This window comes from Lucilia cuprina, chromosome 6 (assembly GCF_022045245.1).
Source record: "Lucilia cuprina isolate Lc7/37 chromosome 6, ASM2204524v1, whole genome shotgun sequence".
Lineage (NCBI taxonomy): Eukaryota > Metazoa > Arthropoda > Insecta > Diptera > Calliphoridae > Lucilia > Lucilia cuprina.
Genome location: NC_060954.1, coordinates 37731524 through 37756503, shown reverse-complemented (window position 1 = coordinate 37756503; position 24980 = coordinate 37731524).

Here is a 24980-nt window from a genome sequence, read left to right as displayed (position 1 = left end):
ACCTTTATTATAAATTTAATTAAATTTTAATTTCTTGACTTCCCCCACCTGACCGAGAAATTCTTGTTTCTGATAGGTAAAATGGAATTAAGAAAAATAAAAATACCAAAACTTATTTAAACCTTAAAATAACAAAATTCTTTTTAACACCCAAGATAACTTCTTGATGCTTTTTTATCTCACACTCCGATTGAATTATTTTCGTGCCAGTGTAAATCATCTTTGTAATTTTTATTGTTAGCCCTGTAGTTTCGTTAATAATTATGTACTCAATTTTATTAGCAATTATAAAATATTTTATTTTGGTTTAACGGGTTAGGGTAGGTTGATAGGAATATGTTGACTTCATCAAATCCAATGAAACACACCAAGGCCACTGGAAGAAAAAATATTGTTTTTAAAAGATTTGTTCACTTAATGTATTATCTCTTCTTGCTCTGTTCGGGGTCACCCCATTGGATCTTTGTAGTTCTACACAAAATTTATTATTCCAAGAGATACCCTACATCACTATAGTGGGGAGGGTATTATGAGTTTGTGCATAATACCCTCCCCACTCAGAGTCACTTTCTAAATGGATTTAGCTATGTCTGTCCGTCTCTTTTATAATTCGATGACATTTGGCACATACTCTTATTTTGATCCAAGGACGCTAATGTAAATTATTGAAATCGCCTAGTCATATAACCGTACCCTCCGAGTAGGGCTTTTGGAACCGTTATTATGTTAAATGTTCTAGTTTGTCAACAAAAATGAGCAAAACTTAGTTTTATAGAAGTTCAAATGACACTCTTAATTTTATGGCCTCATTTGAACCTTCCCTTCAGAAAATGGCTTGAAGAGCAAAATTCACTTATAAATTGGTGTTTCTAAGTCAATTTTGACACGATTTAATTATAAACAAATAACTTTGAAGTAGACGGAAAATCCCTCTACCAAAGTTTATAAGGAAAGGTCTATTACCCTTAGCCCTGTTTGAGCTTATAGAAAATCTCTTAATTTTGTCAAAAATATGTAAAACAAGAAAGAGTGCAATATTTATATACCTTCACCATAATGTTTTTTGAACACATTAGTTTTATAGTTTTTTTGCCGACCAACCTACATCCAAATATACGAACATAATTCACAAAAACAAAATACACAACTCAATGACGCCAACAGCATCCAAACATACAAAACAAAATACACAGCTGAATAAAACCAAATACATCTACACACACGTGTACATCTTTTTCTAATATACAGTGTTTTTGTTGCTTATTTAACAAAGCATGAAAAAACAAGTAGGAAAGTATAGTCGGGCATGGCCGACCATATAATATCCAACACCATGAGTATATTTTTAAAATTTATGTTGAATATTACCATAATTCCAAAATATTTAAGCAATTTATTGATAAAAAAACTATAATTTCTAAATGAGGCTTTATATAGGTCAAAGATGGGCCGATACTCGGTAAATTTGAGAAAAGGATATATTTTTAAATAACAGTTAGTTTTGTTGAGTTTCTTTGCGATACAAATGGTTACAAATCAATTTTAGACGTTTAAGACATTTTTTTAAGGGGGGTTTGTATGGAGGCTAGAGCCAAATAAGGGCCGATCCTTACGAAAATCTGCAGTGTAATTTTAACTTATATAAAAATTATTTGTGCCAATTTTTTAGAGAGATAATAGAATATTTGACGTAATTATGGCATAAAAATTTCAAATCGGGAGGTACGGTTGTATGGGTGCTAGGTGAAATAATGGACCGATTTCAACAAATGGCTTCGTCCATGTGCCAAAAAACATTGTTGGTCCAAATTTCATCAAATTATCTTGAAAATTGCGGCCTGTACCTTGCGCACAAGGTTTACATGGACAACCAGCCGGACAGACGGACGGACATGTCTTAATCGACTCGAAGCCTTGATGACCTTGCCATATTTCGAACTTCATTTGCCAATAGCCCCCACACAAAGCCCCCTTCAGAAAGTGACTTGAATATCCGCAATTCATTTTATCAGTATTGGTCCTATCCATCTTTAAGAAAATAAGTTTTTCGTCAATTAATTGCCTAAATAAATCGAAATCAATGTAATTTTCAAGACAAATGCTGTATTATGCAAAATAAACCACATTTAATATTCATAACTTTTGTAGAATATCATATAGTCGGTTAAGACCGACTATACTTTCTTACTTGTTTAATACAGCTTTCCTTGCGTGAAATGATTTCGTTCGTCTCTTCTCTTTAACGCTAATACCTTCGACTTTTCGTTGCCGACTAAGCCCAAGTGTAACGGTACCCTTATGATGTAAACCTCTGTGGAAGTATTTAGTTGAAGCTTTCAAACACAAAATATGTCGGAAACTTTGAAACTCCTATCATCTATGTGGTGTCTTTATTTTAATTTCCGGCCAGGTGTTACACCTTATTACATAACTCTGTGCATCACCGGTAAACACTTGACTAGAAAACAGGGTTCGGTATACTTAGACATTTTTGTATTTTTAGTGAGAAAACGGATAGTGGCCTCTCGGTTAAGTTTAGCTCAAAGCCGTGTTGAGTGACTGCTCAGCTTTTCTTCAAATGTAATTTGTATCCTGAAAGTAAAACTAGAAAAAAATCTATCAGTTTGATCACATTACTGCCTATAGGAAATGATATCTATAGTAAGATGATCCTTATTGATCTTTAATAATGTATATATCTAGCAGAACTGCCGGACATAAAGTGGGTTGATGCTTTCTTTACAAAGTATTTTTTTTTAACAATAAAAGAAACTTTCAATTGCCTAAAGAAACAGGCTAAAGTAGAAATAAAGTTTTTGACCTTTTTTGCGGGGTGAAATGTTTTTTTCTATTATTTTCTTTTAACAATTCTTTTATATGATTTTTTTGTTCCCTTTTGGTTTGTTTTACAAGTTTTGAATTTTGTTTTTATTTTTTCGTAACTTGTTTTATTCTTTAGAGAAGCCAACTGTGGTTTTAAGCAAATTTTAAAGAAAAATGTAATAGTTTTATTATTAAAGATTTTATTTCAAATCTAAAGCGATTGTAAGGTATTAAAAGTTAAATATCGAATTTGTTATGTGACATCTACAGGGAATAATATTTTTATTTTTTGAAAATTTAATTTTTGTGAAATTTTAAATAGATTGTTATTATAAAAATCAGGAAAATTAGTTAGTTTCAATTAGGATATGAAATATGTTAACATAGTATACTAGGGAATATACTTATGTCACTATTGGACATGTTACGCGCCCTCCTTGCCGAAGTGTTTGCTGGTAATTTAAACCACTACCTCCAGGGAGACAGACTAGAATACTGTTAACTATCTTTTTCGATACACCCAATAATTAACATAAGTGTTAAAAACATTTTGGAATACAAATTACTCTGTATTAGATATAATTTAAAGTGTGAATAGATATTGGGAATCATTTTGAAGTACTCAATATAGGGCTCATTGCGAAGTCTCTTCCAACTTTGCAACATTTCTCTAATACAATTTTTTTAGTTATATAATAAAACTATTTTTTTTTTCTTAAATACTTATCATACAAATTATATAAATTTGTTTAAAATTAGTTTTTCTCAATTTTCTTTTTTATTTTGTAAAAACTCTTTATATATTTGGGAGTAAATTTGACTAACTGCAATTTGTATGTATTTGCAGGAAGTTCATATAACCTGGAAAACATTTACTATTGAAAAATTCTTGTTTTTACAGACAAATGTTGTGATTATGTTCATTGAATTTGTACTCTCTTGCAGCTATCATCCAGAAGTTCTTAAAATATATAAATTTAGAATAAAGAAATATGTTAATTGACATTTCGGTTATAGAATGTTTTTGAACTGAAAAGTGTGAATTTTCCATTATATCTATTACACAAAATTTTATTTTCTTGAACACAATCTTCAATCACAGAAAAATTTTTAACATCAACAGTTTTGCCTTTCAAATGTTTGAAGGGAAATAAAAGTTTTTTTTTACATTTAAATGTGTATGTTAAAAATACATTCATACTTTTTACAACTGCAATACAAACACAGACAGACACTACGAACTCATGACATATAAATGTATTAAAGTTTTTCACCAAAAAATAAAGCAGAGAAACATAACCACAAAACTATTAAAAGATCTGGTTGCAAGTTTTATTGTTAGAGCAGTTTTTATACAGGGTACTATAATTTTTTTCCCCTCATTGTAATATTTTTATACCCACCATCAAAAAAGATGGGGGGTATATTGATTTTGTCATTCCGTATGTAACACATCGAAATATTGCTCTAAGACCCCATAAAGTATATATATTCTAGGACCTCGTAAGATTCTAAGGCGATCTAGCCATGTCCGTCCGTCAGTCCGTCTGTCTGTTGTTGGCACGATAGCGTCCACAAAATAAGAGATATTGAGATGAAATTTTCCTAAAATATATTTTATTGATCAGAAATGTTTGGTATTGAAAATGGGCAAAAACGGTCAACGATTTCACATAGCCCCCATACAAATGTACCCCCCGGAATACTGTATAAATAGCTTCAAATATTCACAAATTCGTTTTTTATGAAGCAAATACCACAAAATTTCGCATAGGTCAGTTTTTTGACGTCTGCAAAATAATTCTGCATTATGGCGGACATAGGACCTTAATTGGCCCTACCCCCCATATAAGGTCCCCTTTAGAAAATGACTAAATAGCTGATTGCTGGCTTAAAAATGGGAATATAGCGATGAAATTCGACACACATAAGTTTCATGCAAGTCGATATCTCTCAACCAAATTTTATGTATATCGGTCCATAATTGACCCTACCCCCCATATAAGGTCCCCTTCAGAAAATGACTTTAACGCTCATTACTCTCTTAAAAATACAAGTATAGCGATGAAATTTCACATAGGTAAGTTTTTTACTAGCCAAAACCTCTTTATGCAATTTTATGCGGATCGGTCCATAATTGACCCTACCCCCCATATAAGGTCCCCTTTAGAAAATGACTTTAACGCTCATTACTCGCTTAAAAATGGGAATATAGCGATGAAATTCGACACACATAAGTTTTATGCAAGCCAATATCTCTCAACCAAATTTTATGTATATCGGTCCATAATTGACCCTACCCCCATATAAGTCCCCTTTAGAAAATGACTTTAACACTCATTACTCGCTTTAAAATACAAGTGTAGCGATGAAATTTGACATAAGTAAGTTTCTTACTAGACAAAACCTATCCATGAAATTTTATGTGGATCGGTCCATAATTGACCCTACCCCCCATATAAGGTCCCCTTCAGAAAATGACTTTAACGCTCATTACTGGCATAAAAATGGAATATAGCGATGAAATTTCACAAAGTAAGTTTCTTACTAGCCAAAACCTTCTATGAATTTTATGTGGATCGGTCCATAATTGACCCTACCCCCCATATAAGATCCCCTTCAGAAAATGACTTTAACTGTTTTAAAAATGGGCATATAGCGATGAAATTCGAATCACATAAGTTTCATGCAAGTCAATATCTCTCAACCAAATTTTATGTATATCGGTCAATTATTGACCCTACCCCCCATATAAGGTCCCCTTCGGAAAATGAGTTTAACGCTCATTAATCTCTTAAAAATAAAAGTATAGCGATGATATATGACATAAGTAAGTTTCTCACTAGCCAAAACCTCTCCTACTAGCCAAAACCTCTCTATGAATTTTATGTGGATCGGTCCATAATTGACCCTACCCCCTATATAAAGTCCCCTTCAGAAAATTACTTTAACGCCCATTACTCGCTTAAAAATACAAGTATAGCGATGAAATTTGACATAAGTAAGTTTCTCGCTGGCCAAAACATTTCTATGAAATTTTATGTGGATCGGTCCATAATTGACCCTACCCCCCATATAAGGTCCCCTTCAGAAAATGACTTTAACGCTCATTACTGGCTTAAAAATACAAGTATTTCGATGAAATTTGACATAAGTAAGTTTCTTACGCCAAAACTTCTCTATGAAATTTTATGTGGATCAGCCCATAATTGACCCCCCATATAAGTTCCATTAAGCTCACTACTGGCTTAAACAATCGAATATAGCGATGAAATTTGATATAAGTAAGTGTCTTACAGGCCAAAAAATCTTTATGAAATTTTATGTGGATCGGTCCATAATTGACCCTACCCCCCCTAAAAAGTCTTCCCATAAACTTTCTTTAATGCTCATTACTGGCTCAAAAATATGATTACAACAATGAAATTACACGGAAGTATGATTTATACAAGTCGAGATTTACCAAATTTTATGTGGATCGTTCCATAGTTGACCCTTCCCCCCACATAAGGTCCCCTTTAGAAAACGACTTTAGCGTTAATTATGGGCGTAAATATAGCGAATATAGCGTAGAAATTTGACATAAGTATATATCTTAGGAACCAAAACCTCTAAATCAAATTTTATGTGAATCGGTCTATTATTGATCCTAGCGCCCATATAAGGTCCCCTCCGAGTAAGCTAATACTATTCCTTCTATAGCAACCGAAATCTCTCTATCAAATTTTATGAGGATCAGTCCATAATAACACCACCCCATATAAATTCCGCCCCAGAAAATGACGCGAAAAATATGAATACCGCAAGGCAAGTCGACATAAAACAATTTTGATTTAAAATCTCACTACCATATTTTATGACTTTAATGCTCCTTAATGGCTTCAAAATACAAGTAGATCGATGAAATTTTAAACAAATAAGGAACTGAAATCTTCCTACAGTTTTTTATGAGAATTAGTCCATATATTTATGTATAAATAACCCTACTCAATATAAAAATTAGCACTGTTAATAGTAAAACCCCCATTAATGGACATCTTTCAAATGTTACCCTGATGTTCTCATTAATATCGATATATAATAATAAAATATTCAAAATATCAAAGTTCATTTATATGGCAGTGATTTGATGGTGGGTACAAAAGATTCGGCATAGCCGAATATAACACTATTACTTGTTTGTTCTGAATAAAATGTGATACGAATAGTTGTGATATTAAACTAAGCTATTTTAGTAATGTGTTAAACCTCTTTGGTTGACTAACACTTCACAAATCCTTCTTGGAAGTGATTCATATAGCTTGGCCATGTAAATCAGTTGTGTTGAGCTGCAGACTTACTTAATTGCATAGATTAGTTCAGAAAATGTTGAATACTGTTTTCCAGACTTATAAACTTTTCGGGCAACCCATTCAAACAAGTTTTCTATAATGTTTAAGTCTGATGAGTATGAAAGGCAGCTCAACAATTCAACATTATGGAACTCTATATAAGATTTTACGATCTGGGCAGTGTCGATCGGGGCATTATCTTGTTGTATCTTGTTCAATGATAGGTCATTGAAAACCGAAAAAAACCTTTTTATTAACCCAAAGTAGTTCTTAGCATTTATGCTTGAGCTTAAAAAATTAAGCTCGAAGATGCTATAATAGGAAACTGCTCCCCAAACCATGATACCACCAAGAAATAAGTCTTTGAAATTCCAGAAAATTACATAAACGCGTATAACTCATTAGTAAATGAAGATATCCATATAAAATTTGGTACAAAATTTGATCACATATACAGAAATATTTTTCGGATCGGTCAATAATTTTTCATAGCTCCCATACAAGGTTCCCTCCCAAAAGTTACTTGAACGCGCATAACTCATTACTGCTCTTATATACATAAATTTCACTATCAAATTGTAATTTATGTATATAATTTTTGTCTTTATGTACATAATTGGCCATAGCTCCCAAACAAGATCCCTTTACCAAAAACCTCTTAAACGCACAATACTCATTACTAAATAAAGTTATTTATACAAAAATTGGCATATATATTAGTTTTGAATACAAAAATTCAATTTCAAGATTTTTTTACGATCAGATCATAATATGAGTGCGGTCGGTCCCATACAAGGTTTCCTTTAGAAAATCACTTAAACACACATTACTTATTACTAAATTACGATATAGATACAAAATTTGACTTAAATATAGCTTTTATGTGTAGAAATTTAGCTTAAAGATTTTTTTACGATCGGTCTATAAATGGTCTTATCTCCCATACTAGGTCCTGCCCATAAATCCAATTTAACCGTATTTAACTGGTTGCATTAACAATTTGTTTAGAACTAAATTATATATGTATTTTGAAAATTCTTAAATCTTTCACACACATGCATACATGCGAATTATTAAACATCGCTAAAGCATATCTTAGGGTGCTATAAAAGTATAAAATAAAATGTCGTTTGTAATGTTCGCTTAATCTTAGGATTTTCTTCTTAAGACACGAAAAAACTTATAGAACTGGTTTATGTTAAATTTCACATCAATACTCGTATTTTTAAATAAGTAAATCTCCCTTTTTATGTGGGTAAACCTTTTTAGGGGGTGAAGGTCAATTATAGATCACTCATCATTAAATTCGGAATGAAGAATTATATTTCTAAGTATAAGCTTTTTTATGTCGATTTTCATCGCTGTATTAGTAATTTTCTGAATCCTTCTCATTAAATTTTCTAAAAAGGACCTTATATGAGGAATGCTGTTAATTATTGACTTATCATATTAAACTTGTTTGCTCTCATTTTATGTCAGTAATTAGCGTAGAGTGAGTTACCGACACATTCCGCGTGTAATTCGGTAACAACGTTCGTATAAGAGTGTCTTATGTAGAATTTCATTACTTGTATTTTAAAGTAAGCAATGATCGTTTATGTTATTTTCTGAAGGGAACATTGTACGGAGGGTAGGGTCAATTATAGGCCGATACACATACAATTTGATAGGCTCGCAACGATTTTATTTGTGGCTAATTTTACAGTTATACTCGTATTTTTTAATCAGTTATGAGCGTTAAAGTACGGGGACTTTGTATGGGCGCTAGGGTCAATTATGGATCACTTCTCACCAAATGTGTGTCGAATTTCGTCACTATATTGATATTTTTGAGCTAGTAATGATCGTTATAGTCATTTTCTGAAGGGGACCTTGTATTTTCACAAAATTTGGTAGAGATTTTGACTAGCATAAAACATGTTTGTGGAATTTCATTACTATATTCAGTCAGTAATGAGCGTTAAAATCATTTTCAGAAGGGGACCTTCTATGTGGGACAGGGTCATTTATGGTCCGATCTTAAAAAAATGATAGAGAGTTTTTTCTTGTAGGAAACTTGAATTTTCAAGCCAGTAATGAGTGTTAAAGTAATTTTCTATAAGGGGACCTTATATGGGGTATGGTCAATTATGGACCAATTCCAAAAAAATGTTGTAGAAAGATTTCGGCTCATATGAAACTTATTTATGTTGAATTTCATCTCTATACTTGTACTTCTACAACAGTTATTATCGTTAAAGCTTTTTTGGAAGTCCACTTGTATGAGGGCTATTCGAAAACGTGGATTGATATTGCAATAGAGAACATTAGTGCAAAACTATAACTGTCTAGCTCCTTCCGTGTGATGCCTATCGTGATTTCAACAGACAGACGGACGGACATGGCTAGATCTTAGAATTTTATATGGACCCAGAATATAAATACTTTTGTGGTTCTATGACCAATATTTCGATGTGTTACAAACGAAATGACAAAATCAACATACCACCCATATTTTTTGAACAATTATGAAATGGAAATATATAATTTTTCACAAGTTATACTGAAGTCAGAATTTTCAATAGCTGGTAGATAACTGAGAACCATTCAGAAAAAAATTTTTGTTTCACGTACAGTAAATTAATACGCATCAATTGAGAGATATTCATACTTAAAATTCTTAAAAAAGCCTTTCCTCGAAACAATCTGATGTCCATTTATACTTCTGTTCTTCTGCCTATGCCATTGATATTTCTAACAAAATCGTTGTATAACTCAACATTGTTGCCATAAATATTTCACACAAATGGGTTAACTATTGGTAAATTTAGTACATTTTGTAACAACCTGTTAGATCTGTTTGTGTAAAATGTTGAGGTAAATTTTAATCAATACTTAAAATTTTCTGATTTATATATGTAAATTATTTTTTTCATTTAAATCTTGTAGTTAAAAAATACTTTTCTGTTGTACGATTAAAACATAATTTAGTATTAGAATACAATTTTATATATTTATTTGAAATCCTAGAATTAACCACCATAACCGACCGATTTAAATATTCCATTTGTTTATTTAATAATTAAAAATAAAAACCTAAAATTGAAGTAATAATATGGTATTGAAAAGGGATTTATTTCTTTTCCATACCGCATAAAGCTGTAGTATCTGTTGGGTTTTTCTCTTCATCACTAAATAAAACATACGTGATTTAATTTAAAAATGTTGAAGTAATTTATTTATCTAATGTCTGTACAATGAGAACTAATATATTGATTAATTTCTTGTGGTATCACTCACTAAAGCTAGAAAATAGTGATTAAAAATAATTTAGTTTAATTTGTTTATATTTGTTCTTGAACTGGTGTCATGAATCCTAAAATTTTAAAAATTTATTAATATTTACCTTAACATTTTACACGATATACATTATGGTATTTAAAACACAACTACCACTTAACAGATTGTTACAGACTTCAACATACAGTTATTTAGCTTAGTACGCAAACGTAACAAGTTCACTTTTCATATAAATTGTGATTTTAATGTAGAATAGTAGTATAATATGAAATACACATGTTTCAATTAAAATCTAATCTATAAGGTTGTCACTCACTAAATTTATTAATTGTTATCCTAAGCAGTTCGGCATTGAAATTTAGCAAAATCGGTTCACAACGTATTTTATATATCGTCAGTCTGTCTGTATATTTGTTGAAATAAGTTCATCGGTGTGATCCAAGTCTTCAATAGTTCTGTTAGACATGCTTTCGGGAAGATTGCTATTTAAAATCAGTAAAATCGGTACATAAATAACAGAGATATGAGCAAAAATCCGAGATAACCTCTGAAAATTTTAACAAATTTTACGGTAAATTTTGTTATTGTATGCTTGTTTATAAAAATAAAGCAGAGCAAGAGCAGCAGTAATATGCTGTTATTGGCTAGAAACACGAAATTAAATATGTGGAGCTTAAATAAGAACCTATAAAAGGGGACTTTTTGGTAGCTTTTCGTTTTTCAAAAGGTACTTTTGAATTTTCAATAATATTGAATTCAACACATGACATTAGGCGAGGACACATAAAATGGGACTTTTTGGTACCTTTTTGTTCTACAAAAGGTACTTTTAAAATTTTCTATAATATTTAACCTAGAAACATATAATTAAGTATGCAGAGGCCGTATAAAGTGAGAACTCATAAAAGGGTGTTTATACCCTATACCACTTTAGTAGGGAAGTTTTATTGGGTTTGTACTGATGTTTGTAACGCACAATAATATTGGTCCTATACCAATCGGCTCAGAATCATTTTCTGAGTCGACTTAGTTATGTCCGTCCGTCCGTCCGTCCGTCCGTCTGTCTGTCTGTCTGTCTGTCTGTCTGTCTGTCTGTCTGTCTGTCCGTCCATGTAAACCTTGTAATCAAACTACAGGCCGCAATTTTGAAGATATTTGAATGGATATTGGTACATGATCTTCTATGGTCCCAGGGACGAAAATGGTTAAGATCAGTCCATTATTTCACCTAGCCCCCATACAACTGGTACTGTAGCCTATTGAAAATGGTTAACATCAGTCCATTATTTCACCTAGGCCCCATAGAACTGAACTCGCCAAATAGGGCTATTAAGTTCATAATTATGTTTAATATACTCGTATCTCGACAGTCTTGATGACCCTGATGAATTTTATAATTATAGGGCCTCATTTGACCCTAACCCCTCTAAAAAGCCCCCATCAAAGTTTTACTTAAATATCTACAGTTTTATTAAACAGTATATATAGCTTTAGTATATCTAAGGTAAGGTACAATTCAACTTAAATGCTTTATTATGAAAACTAAATCAAATTTTATTCATATACAGGTGTAGGGTATTATATGGTCGGCCTCGCCCGACTATAACTTTTAACTTGTTTTTTAAGGAGTGAGATCGAAAAATTCTTAACATACATATATGTTTATAAAAAAGAAACCACTAAACTTACAGCTTTATTTTTTTTTATTTGATTCAAATTATTATTACAATTTACAAAAAAAAATATTTTTATAGTTTTAATCACTAGTGATGAAATTTTGAACCCTTTTCGGAAACCCTTCCATTAACGTTTTTATAGTGCTTTCTGTCACTTTGCTCGAACATGTAGTCCATCTCCGTTTAAAATCTACCACACTTTTGGACACCTTTTTTGTACTCTTCAGTTCTCTTTTAACAAGAGCCCAATATCTCTCCACTGGCCTTAGCTCCGGGCAGTTTGGAGGATTTGCCTCTCTTGGTACAAATACCACATTATTGTTCTTGTACCACTCAAGGGCTTGTTTACCGTAGTGACAGGATGCCAAGTCAGGCCAAAAATAAGTGGACACATTATGAAGTCTTATGAATGGAAGCAGTCTTTTTTGTAAACATTCCTTGATGTAAATTTCGGTATTTATAGAGCCCGTTGTAACAAATGATTGGCTTCTTTTGCCGCAACTGCATATTGCTTGCCATACCAAGAACTTTCTGGAAAATTTTGTCTGCTTTTGGGTCCTAAACTTTTCTTCAACATTCCCTCGAGCATCAGCAACATAAAACTTTTGACCTGGAAGTTGCGAAAAATCTGCCAGAACATACGTTTCGTCATCCATTATGCAGCAAGAATTTTTTTATAAAACTTGACTTCAATTTCCGTGCTCTGTTTTTGGCCTCTAAATTTTTAGCAGCGTTCCTGTCAGGAACTTTTTGAGCCTTGTATGTTTTTAAACCTGCATTAGCTTTAACTTTTCGTACCAAATAGTCCGAGCACTGAGCTAACCGAGCTGCTTTCCTACCGGATGTGTTGGGAGCTCTTTTGAAAATGCGTTCTATTTTTTGGCTTTAGAAACATCATGTAGACCATTCCTTCTACCTGAACCAGGTTTTCTATCAGCTGACAAGTTCTCCCGGTACTGTTTAATAACATTTTAATCAGATTAACAAAAAATTAATATAATTGACATTACACATAATAACTGACATGTTTTTCAAAGGTAACTTGATCAAAAAAAAAAAAAAAATCAAATAATACTTTGGTTGAAAAATGTAATGAAAAACGTGTGTTAAGAATTTTTCGATCTCACTCCTTATTATATTGAACATAGAAACATGATAGATATAGCCCTGATTATGTGAGAACCTATAAAATCAGATTTTATGGTACTTTTTGATTTTTCAAAATGTACTTTTAAAATTTTCTTTAATAATGAACATAGAAACGTGAATTTAAGTATGTAAAGTAAAGTTGATAATATTTGTCTGATGAAAGCACGATATAGTCCCAACGAAAAAAGCTAGAGAGTTGAAATTTTTCCACAAATATTTCATATAGGTAAGATTTTGAAAATGGGCAAATTGCCCCAGAAATACAGCCTTAACAGTCATATCTATTAGATGAGAGTATAGCGGAGTAATTCGACAGAAATGAGTCTTATACGCTATATTAGAGTGTCCCTAGTTACTATCTTTTTAAGAATCTCATTAAGGAATATCTCTCAATCGATGCGTTTGACATTACTTACCACACTAATAATCATCGTTTTACAGGCATTCTTACAAATAAGAGGTACACGGGACACCCTTATATTCATATACATGCATGTATATATATGCATTAGGTTGATTCCGTTTAAATGGAATAAAAAAATGTTTAATTTCTTATAATTAGAAGTAAATAGAATTGAACTAAGCAAAGAAATTAGGGAAACTAGAACAGTAGTTCGTTAGCACTGCTATTATAGTCGGGAAAATTTTACTTCCACAACGTTTTAATTTTGTCTGAGAGAAAAATCATTTCTTTCTACTCACTTTCGTTGAATAGTAAATTTCGGCTTAGCACATCGCACTGTAGTTTAAGTAAAGGCAGGGAAACCATAACGTATTAATTCTTGTATGGAAATTAATATCTTCCAATCTTCTGACCGTGTCTTAGACTATTGATTATGACTGTACATTTTGATTGATTATGACTGTACATTTCTGTACACGTTACCTAGACTTTAAAAATTTAACATGAGGACAGATTATATTTTTTTATACCAACCATTAAAAAGCCAAGGGAAAAATTGGGCGAACCTAGTGGTGTGGCAAAGCTCACGTCTATATTGCTAGCCAATACCATGTAAATTTGGAAAACTACTACATCTACAGTTCCGAAATTTGTACGATAAACTTTGGTGTCAATATGAATATTTTGTGCAAAAATGGGCAGATAAGAAGTAATGGGCATGTCATTTGCTATAGTTAATAAAATAATGTTTATATCTGTAAAACTATAAAATTTAAAGTGCTCAAATTTTCTCCGAGCATTTTTGATATCAATATAAATATTTAAGTAAATATAAGCGGACTAGAAAAAGGGGTCGTAGTACTTTTTAACATTGCATTACATTAAATACTAACATTCATATATCGGGGAAACTGTTAGAGCTAGAATTTTGCACAAACAATTTTTATATCCGTCCGGTAAACCAAAAATCTGTTTTTTATTGCATATTTCAGTTTTTTGTGAACCGGTTTTTTGAAAACATACATATAGTTTTAGTTAACCGAGTTATCCTTATTTTATGTCTCGATTAGCCGGTTTTGAAAAATTTTATTTTTAGTACAAAAAAGTTTTTTCGCCAAAAAAGAAAAAATACATTTTAAAAAATGTTGGATACAAAATTTTAAATTTAATTTTCTGTTTGTGTTTATAAATGATTTTAAAATTTTTGTCGTTTAGAGAGGCATATTATTTTCGTTTTTTTTTTTTTGAAATATGTAATTATAATGCTGAGCAATAGCTTAGGTTAGATTATACAATAGTTTGGTCAATTTCAGAAATTTTTAGATTATTTTGGAGTTTATATGCCCGTTTAAATACACTAAACGTCATTTTACGGATCAGAAATAATATAACAACATTTTTAATTATTATACCCTCCACCTTCGTGAGAAGGGTATATATAAGTTTGTCATTCCGTTTGTAATTTCTAGAATATAATTTTCCGACCCCATAAAGTACATATATTCTGGATGCTTATAGGTAGCGGAGTTGATTAAGCTATGTCCGTCTGTGTGTTTGTTAAAATCAGTTTTTAGAGGAGCCCAAATATCGCTGAGATCTGAATCTTCTGTTAGACATGCTTTCGCGAAGATCACTATTTAAAATCAGCAAAATCTGTCCGTAAATACTGTAGATATGAGCAAAAATACGAGACAACCTCTGAAAATTTCATCAAAAATTGAGATTTTTTTTCATGCTCAGACAAAAAATGCAAAAAACAAAATACATAGTCATACGGTAAATTTTGTTATTGTACTCTTGTTTATAAAAACAATGCAGAGCGAGAGCAGCAAACTAAGAGTAGCAGATCGAAAGCAGCACTAGTGTGTTGTTATTGGCTTTTTGGTACTTTTTCGTCTTTAAAAAGGTATTTTTTGAATTTTCTATAATATTGAGCCTAGAATCATAAAATTAAGTATGTAGAGTCGGAATAAGGTGAGAACCGGAAAAAGTGAACTTTTTGGTACTTTTTTTTTGTTTTCAAAAGGTACTTTTTGAATTTTCTCTAATATTAAACCTAGAAATATAAAATTGAGTATGTAGAGTCTGAATTAGGCGAGAACCCATAAAAGGGATTTTTTGGGTACTTTTTCGTTTTTCAAAAGGTACTCTTTTGAATTTTCTATAATATTGAATCTAGAAACATGAATTTAAGCCCGAAGAAAGTGACTTTTTGGTACTGACTGTTTTTTTTAACACACCGTGGTGAAGGGTTTATAAGATTCGGTACAGCCGAATATAGAACTCAAAAATACGGAATTTGTGAGACCCATTTCGAAAAGATAGCAAAAAATATTTTTTTTACAAATGTAATTATTAGTTTTCTCATATTTAGTATATTAATAATATCATTTATGTATGTATTGCAAGGTCAATTTATCTCTCCTATGACACCTTCCATGTACCTAACTAATCAATGGCAGCAGATCTTCAGATCTGTAAAAGTTAGCTTTCTTATGATATATTACTTTATATATCTGAACTAAAAAGTGCAAATATCTTATTGAGCGATTCATAATATTTTGCAAAATGTCTGGGATAATGTAGAAAAACTAGAATATTTAAATGTTGTACTTATTGTAGGGGGCATGGCACTTCCTATATACATAAATTAAATACAATAGATCTCAAATATTGCTTTGTTCCGCTCTAGCTTACAAAGGGGACACTAAAGTGACGACTGTCTTCATTCTCGATTACAAAGAGTTTATTTGTGACTAAAGAACAAGAACATACGAATATGAGTCAGCCAGGTGGTAAGATATTAATGGAATTAAAATTTAAAAATTTCAAGTGTCTACTCTCTAGAATACTATGGGACAATAATGTGACGATTAACCCGAAATATATAAATTTGAGTCAACCAGATGGTGATATATTAGTAGAAAGTAATAACCATTTCGGAAGTACAAAAAAAAAAACAACTTTTAAGAGTATAATCTCTAGGTTACTTGAGGTCAGTAAAGAGGAGTATGTCTACGCTCCCACTTGCAAAGATGACATTAAAGTGACGACTGCCTTCATTCTCGATTACAAAGGGTACGTTCGTGACGAATGATCCAAAACATACGGATTACAATCATCCATTAGTGGAAATTACTATCTTTTTCGTATGCATTTACTCTTTATCGAACTGCTGGGTAGTTTGAGCCAGTCTACTGCAATATGTTTCTACATAGTCATTCGATTATGAATATATGGATTATAGTATTTACATGTATTCATACATATAGTGCTTTTTCTTAGTATTCAATAGAATGATTGTATTTGGATTGCATTTTTCATTTATGAACATATAAAATCTACATATGAATGCATAAGTACATACATATGTAAAATGCGAATATGTTTTGGTTTTGTGAAAAAAAAAACACTTATGACTCTTACACCTTATGGCACTTATTATCTTACATCAATATGCTTTCAGGTTAACTTTGTATGAATGAAAAGTAGTAGCAGAACATGTATATAAGGTTCAAATTCCAAGTGTTTTTAGGATCTCCAACTCTTTGAGTTTTTTGGTCCTTTTAAATGCGTGCTGTGTACGTGCGTAAAAGTATCTAAGCTATTGAAAAACATCTGTTACAATTTTAAAATGTGAATAATATTACTACATTAGAATTTATATGTAATTCGACCAGTAAATAATTGGGCCTCTGGAAATACGGTCCCAAGAAGACCGAAAAAATTTTGTTATATCATTTAATATGTTTCGGTTTAGGTTTCTTATCTATACGAGCTAGATCCTCTGCGAAAATATCCTTTCTCAATGTAATTAATTTTGTAAAGGCCGCGTTTCATAGGCCTTTATATTGTAAAACTTTTGTGATTTTTTGTAATAACATTTTTATGCAAAATATTATTACCCTAAACAGATGTCAGGACTATAATACTACACAATCTAAGTGTGAATATTTGTACAAAGAAGTGTGTGTGCTGAAGATATGCTAATCTAATGCAAAAACACTTTTTTAAAATATCTATTAAATTAAATTGAAATGTGAATATAAATTTTATTTTATTATTATTGGGTTTGAGCTTATGTTTGTGACGAACAAAAAATATTCGTCCTTCAGCTGCATTAAAGTATACCAATCGGCTTAGTATTCTGAGTCCATTTGCTTGACAGTCCATGTAAAGCTTGTGCGCAAGGCAAAAGGGGAACCATACGCCACTTTGTTTTGAGGCGGCCTAAAATTAAAACCACAATTCATATTCTTAATTTTTTCTTGGCTCGGATACTTAGATATGTTGGCTTTAGTATTATTCCTTTCAAGCTTTCCTAGGTCATCCTGATGCACATATTTTTTAACTTTTCGCACTGACCAAAAACGGTGATATACTCGATATTCTTTTATACTCTAATTCATTAAACAACGTATAATAAACCAGATATTTATTGTTTATTTTACAAAACTTAACAAAAAATTAAAACGAAGTATTACTGTTTTTTTCTATATTTTAATCAAATTTTGTTCCACATCACAAGCATTACATGTATTTGGCCCATGTGTCCCACGGGCAGTTCTGGGATTTAGTTTCAATTTTTTCGGGCTTCAAATTATATTATCGAGAATATTATTATGTCTTATTGTTCGCTATTATTGACGTTTAAATACTGACCAATACATTTTTTTATTTCAAAAATTAAAAAAGTTAGCACAAAAAGTTTACAAAGTGAAATATTTTCACAGCCTTTTGAAAAACAATTAATCATGTCTGCGTCCCATCATATTTAAAGTTAATGTTTCAAATTTTCAGGGATAATAGATAATCGATAAACGAAAACATGGCGTATGATCCCCCTTCTACCCTACAAATTTTGACAACCACCGTTGTCATTTTGAAAAGGCATCGTTATCATTGGAACAACTCATTGTTATCATTTATCGATAACCAATAGTAGTTGGAATTTGCGTTTATGATTTGACAACGTTATGTATTGTTTTTTATTGATTTTATAACGTTGTATATATTTGTTGGTAATTTGACAACTATTCATACTTTGACAACGAATGTTATTGAAAAATTATAAACACTTTGGTGTCAGTTTGGTTTTATAGAATTTCAATACTTTTATAAAAGGTTAAAAGTATCAAGTAATATTGATAAATAATTTTAGCTGGGCTGAATCTTATATACCCACCATTAAATCATGTGCCATAAATTTCAAGATAATTTCTAAAGGAGGATCTATACAAATCGATTCATTTTTAGCAAAAAATTTATTATTTATTGGATTTGTTCTAAACTATTTTATCGTATATATTTATTCAACTGTTATTCATGCAATTAAACTCATTTTTTGAATGACATTGGAAGCATGTAATTACCACGACCGCATACAAAGGCTTTAAAAGGTCATTAACTGGGCAAGGAATTCTATGCAAATGGATGTTTGTAGTCAGTAACTCAAAATAAAATTTAACTAGTTTCTTTTCGAATCAAAGAATTTGCTACAAAATTTTGCTTTAAATTGTATATATTTTGCATATTTCCAACATATTTATAACATAGTTTGCATATTTGTTTTAATTTTTCTAAAGCAAACTGTTTTGTTTTCTCTGTATTTCATATTTTTACAACATATTTGGTATATTTAGAATTTTTTAAAATAAATATCAACAAATTTCGATTTAACAACAAAATACTAGGTTTTATGAAATACAATTTCATATAGTTTTATTTAATTTTTAAAACCACAATAGTGCGAAGATATTTTGAATTTGTGCTGCTAATTGTAACGCCCAAATTATTTGTCCTTAAAGTATCGGTTCAGTATCAATTTCTGAGTCTGTCCATCTGTATGTCCATATAAAAAGATAACTTAATAAAATTTTGTTTTTACATCTCTCTCACGTCCATAATTCACTAAAAAACATTACCAAACTATAAAATTGGGAAGAAATATAATTTACAGAAAAATACATTTATTCACTAAATTTTATTACAATTAAATATACTATTTAAAGTTATTTCTTAGTCTTTATATATGTCATTATAATCAATACAAAAAAGAGTCGTTCCGGACATACCGCTTGAGAATGTTGATCGTATTTCCACTGGGAAACTTTTGATTTCGTGTGAGAGAGAAGGAAACAAATCTATCTCGATTTTTTCTTTTTTGCTTACATAGGTTAGGTTAGGTTGATAGGAGGATATATACTACATCAAATACGAAGAAATACTCCTATTTTTTTGCTTACATACAAAATCAAAAATTCTCCTGTATAGACCACCACTACGGCGTGCGTCTGTCTGTATAAAAAAATGTAAAACTACAAAGAAGAAACTGTACATTAGAGTGTCCCAAGGAACAGCCTTTTTAAAAATTTTTAAAATACTGAACTCTAGAAAAAAAAATATTGAAATATTGAATATTGATTGTTAAAAGGAACAATATGTTAAAAACAAATTTTAAACCATCATTTTAAAATTGATCTCAAAATTTCCGCAATTTTGCGGAAAATATAAAAAAAAATTAATTAAAAACTTGTGTACGATATAAAATTTAATTTTATTAAAAATATGTAATTTTCCAACCAAAATAACCAACATTTAAAATTAAAATCACACATTTGGGTATTACGAGTGGTTTATTTCGTATACAATAACTTATTTTTCATACATAAAACAACCATTAAATAAAATTTTTATGTCATCATTTTTGGCGATGAGCTTTTTACAGAGTATTGTAAACTTTGTAACTTTCTCAATTGTTGTGGCTGTTAGTGTTACATACTTACATATCAAGTTTCTTATATTCCCGCCACAAGTTGAAAAAAATGTGGAGTCCAAAAAAATATTGTTTTGCAAATTTTTGTTTCTGATATGCCATCGAAACGTAAGAGTTTCCTCCCTAAGGCTGGGAATTTATTATTCTTGTGTATTTTTCATGTGAGTTTGTGTTTTTCAAAACAATTTTTAAGGTATTTTCTTTACTTATTTTTGGTCTAGTTTTTGTTATTGTTTTGATATATGCTCTTAAATGATAATAAATCTTTTTTACTCTTCTTTGTTAAAGTAAATAGAAATTTATATTTCACAAAAAAAAATCTACAATAAAACAACAGTAGTGTAATCCAGGCCAGGTTTTTTAGTTAAAAAAGCTACCTACAAACACATACATATTTCATGGATTAAATATAATGAAAATTGTGTTTGAATCACAACGTCTTTATGAAGATATTTAAAAACAATTTAAAAAGGATATACAAAGGCTTCCATATGATTTATCCCTATGTCATATACAAATAATGAAACAAGAAAATTTTTTATTAATTTTTTTAAAGAAAACTTTAAATGTAATTTAGTTTTACTACAATTTTTATTATTTTTGTAAGAAATACCTTAAAAGCATGCAATATAATTTGATCTGTAGATAAAAATGTTGCAACAATTAAATATTTCTTTAAAATGTTATATTTATTTGATCTCTTTTAGCTTTATCTTCTTTACACCTATTTATTAAACTTTTTTAATTATTAAACTAAATGTCAGTTAATCTTAATTAATTACAGAGTTTAAGAAGGAAAATCCTCTTTGGGTGTTTCTTCTTTCATTTTTTTATAAAACATTTTACTTTTCACAAATTCCTGTAAACACGTGCATGAAAACATTAACAGTACGTGACTGTTTATTCAAGTAAACTTAAGCAGTTTTTTCCCTCAGTTTCAAATGTTTTGATTTTAAATACATATGTACTTAAAAGGACATATGTTTTATATTTGTCTACATATGTTAAAAAATGTTTTGTAACTACTTGATTTATCTATTAGATAACTGATAAACTTTTTACTTCAATTGAAGAAAATAATAAAAGTGTTAAAAATATCGACATGAAATGATTGCGATTATAAAATCCAATCCAAATGATGTCATTGGAGGCAAGTTCTTACCACAAATGACATCTATAGATTCAAAGGTAAGAGGACTAATGAAATAAAAAGTTTTTTAAGACCTTATTAGACTACTTCTATGTAGTCATATCTTACAGATTCGTATTCAGTCAGGACCCTGCATATCTAATATTATAATATTTAGTACCATTATAATGGTACTAAGTATTTTGTCCAAACTCCTCTTCAGAAAATGACTTGTATACATAAACAATACAAAAAGTATTGAAGTGTCAGTTGTTTATAACTAAAAAAGATATGTCAATAAATAGAAAAGCTTTTTGAAAGAATAAATATTGAAGTCAAGTTTGCTTTATCTTAAAATGAAAAATCTAATATTCGAATAATCCCAGTATAAATAGAACTTCCAAAGAAGCGAAAACTAAGTAAAATTTAATCCATGGATGTAATAAAAAGACCTGAAGAAGTTATGATTTTAACACATGCTTGTCATAGGAGAGATGCCCCCTATTTAGTTCCAAATTCATTACATCTGAAGTAATTCTTAGAAAGTAATTTTTATTTTTCAAAAAAAAAAAAAAAAAAAAAATTATAATAATTTTTTGTCACATTTCAAATTCATGTGCTGTGGGATACGTTAATGACCGGCGGATTTGCAATTACTTTTAAATTTTCGACCATGAGTTATTTCATGAAAAATTTTGAGCTAAAACTGAAAAAATATATAAGGAAAAAATGCATCTGCCAATTGCAGGGTCAGTAGTAAGACTATGTCAGATATATGACATAGTCTTACAACCCAAAGGACAATTCTTGTTTTTTTTTAAAGCATTCAATGTTCCTACATATGTATGTATATTTTTAAGATTTCTTATTTTTAACCACAAGGAACCACGAGAATGACAAATATAAAAGTGGAAAGCTTGATAGCTATTCTAAAAAAATTGATGAATGAATCTATTTTTGTATAAATTATATTTCTTCCGAATTTTATGGTTTAGTAATGTTTTTACGTGAATTATGGACGTGAGAGAGATGTAAGAACAAAATTTAATAACGTTATCTTTTTATATAGACAAAGAGATGGACAGATTCAGAAATTGATATTGAACCGATACTTTAAATACCAATACTATGGGCGTTACAATTAGGTCTAAATATACCAAATATGTTGTAAAAATGTGGAATACAGAGAAAACAAAACAGTTTGCTTTAGAAAAATTAAAAAGATATGCAAAATATGTTATAAAAATGTTGGAAACATGCAAAATATATGTAATGCATTTATAACAAAATATACAACAACAAATCGATGCCATTTTGTTACAAATTCTTTGATTTGATAAGAAAACTATTAAAAAGTCATTTTGAGTTACTGTTAATACTCTTACTGTTACTATTAATACTTGCCCTGGTAATAATACTCTTTTCATGAATATAAATAAATTTAGATAAATTTATTTATTTTGTGGCAAAAAAATTTCATTAATGAGATAAATCATAACCCTTAAGTGATCGAGTATACTTAATGTATTAAGTTGAATATTAATCATACGCTTATGTGCCAAATGCTATTCATTATTATATTATTGAGTTCACTTGGAAATAACTCTCGTATTAAAAACAACATGAAATTTGTTTGTACTTCTTTGCTATTAGAACTGTTAATAGTCCTAAAATTATAATGATGTTCCCAACTAACGTGTTAGTGGAGATTGAGACACTGTTTGTAAGTTTGTCATTCCGTAGCACTGAGAAATATTCACTGAAATCCAACAAAGTATATAATCTGTCACCTTAGGAATTACTGCTCCAAACAATTGTCTGAAGTTGTAGCAGTAGCATTTGTTTTGTAAATCTCAGTATATAGCACCTCTTAATAAAAGATAAACTACAAATGTAGTAGTAGCTTAAAAATAAATATAATTTTATTGCTATTTTTAATAAGTAATTTTTTGGAAATAGACCTACGTGGCGCCACTTTTCTGAAGTGAAAAATGGTTTTTGCAAAAATTTTTACTTAAATGTAAGTTTTTATTCTCATTAGATAGTGTAAACAATATTTGGAATATATTCACAAATGAGAAACCCTTTAGACGGCAGTTTCAAAAACCTTCATTTCGTCGGTCTGTGTAATTCATATGTATATTGAAGAGTATTGGCAGCTCGAAATCAAAATTTTTGTTTGTGTGAATAAATTTTGAAGTTTTCTTATAACATGGTGTTCAGGCTACAAAAAATTGGATTCTGTTGGTTCCTTTGTGATACCTGTGAACATAATGAAAATAGAAAGACAGAAAGAAGCGAGTTCTTTGATACAGTTTGGCAGGCCTTATCCTTGATAGATCTTACTAATCGTCAAGAAATTCGAATCGGAAGTCTGCTAGCGTTGGGCAAGTATTCTCGCATGGTTTTGCTATGCTGATACGGCCATATCTTTCTGATGCAGATACAATTTAGTTCATTAATCCATTTTGTCTGCAAGTGTTCATAGAATCATTCGTTTATTTTTTTTACAAGCTTTAGGCGGTACGCCGCAAAAGATGTCTATTCATCAGCTATACAATTGCTAATCAAATCCCCGTACCCATTTGAGCACGATTGTTGACGTTCGGGACTCCTGAACTAGTTTGGATTTAATATATATAAAATGGTGAAAGAATATAGGGAAAATTAGATTACTGTATAAAAACTACTACAGATTTTAAAATTTCTCCTGTTTAGAGAGAGGACCTTATAATGAATAAATTCAAAACAGAAACCCAACAACATTTTTATCACAGGAATGTAAAAATTATTATAATTGGACTACACGTTTATCGCTTAATCTTGCATGTGCACTGGTGCGTATGATTAGTATTATGATATTGTAATTAAATAACCAGTATACGCACTGTGTGACTGTTAATATATAGCAAATATTGCCCAAAGAAATGTAGATAGCTTTTTTCAATCCTTGAACAATTTAAAATTTTTAAAGTATTTTAAAGTATTCGAAACTAAATGATACCGCATGATTGGACATACCAAAGAGTTTTTGTTTTAAAACATATCAGGCTATCAAAATAATTTAATTTCTTTTTAGTAAAAAAATATTCAATATATTTTCTAATTAAAAACTGCTCAATATAACATATTCCCCCAGACACTTATTTATAATTTACATAATTAAAATTATACAAAACTTAGTTCTAACAACATTTCTATTAAATATTCTAAATGAAAAAGTACTTTTCTTTAGTATTTTATTTTTCAATTATAATTTCAATTGATATCATATTTCCATCATATTTACTAATACAGAAGTTATTTCCATCACACAGTGGTATAGGAAAAAAAAAGAGGGAAATAATTCGGTAACTTCTAAACGGTTAATCCGATTTTAATGAAATTTGGTATGCACAAAAAGGAGGTGTTGTCG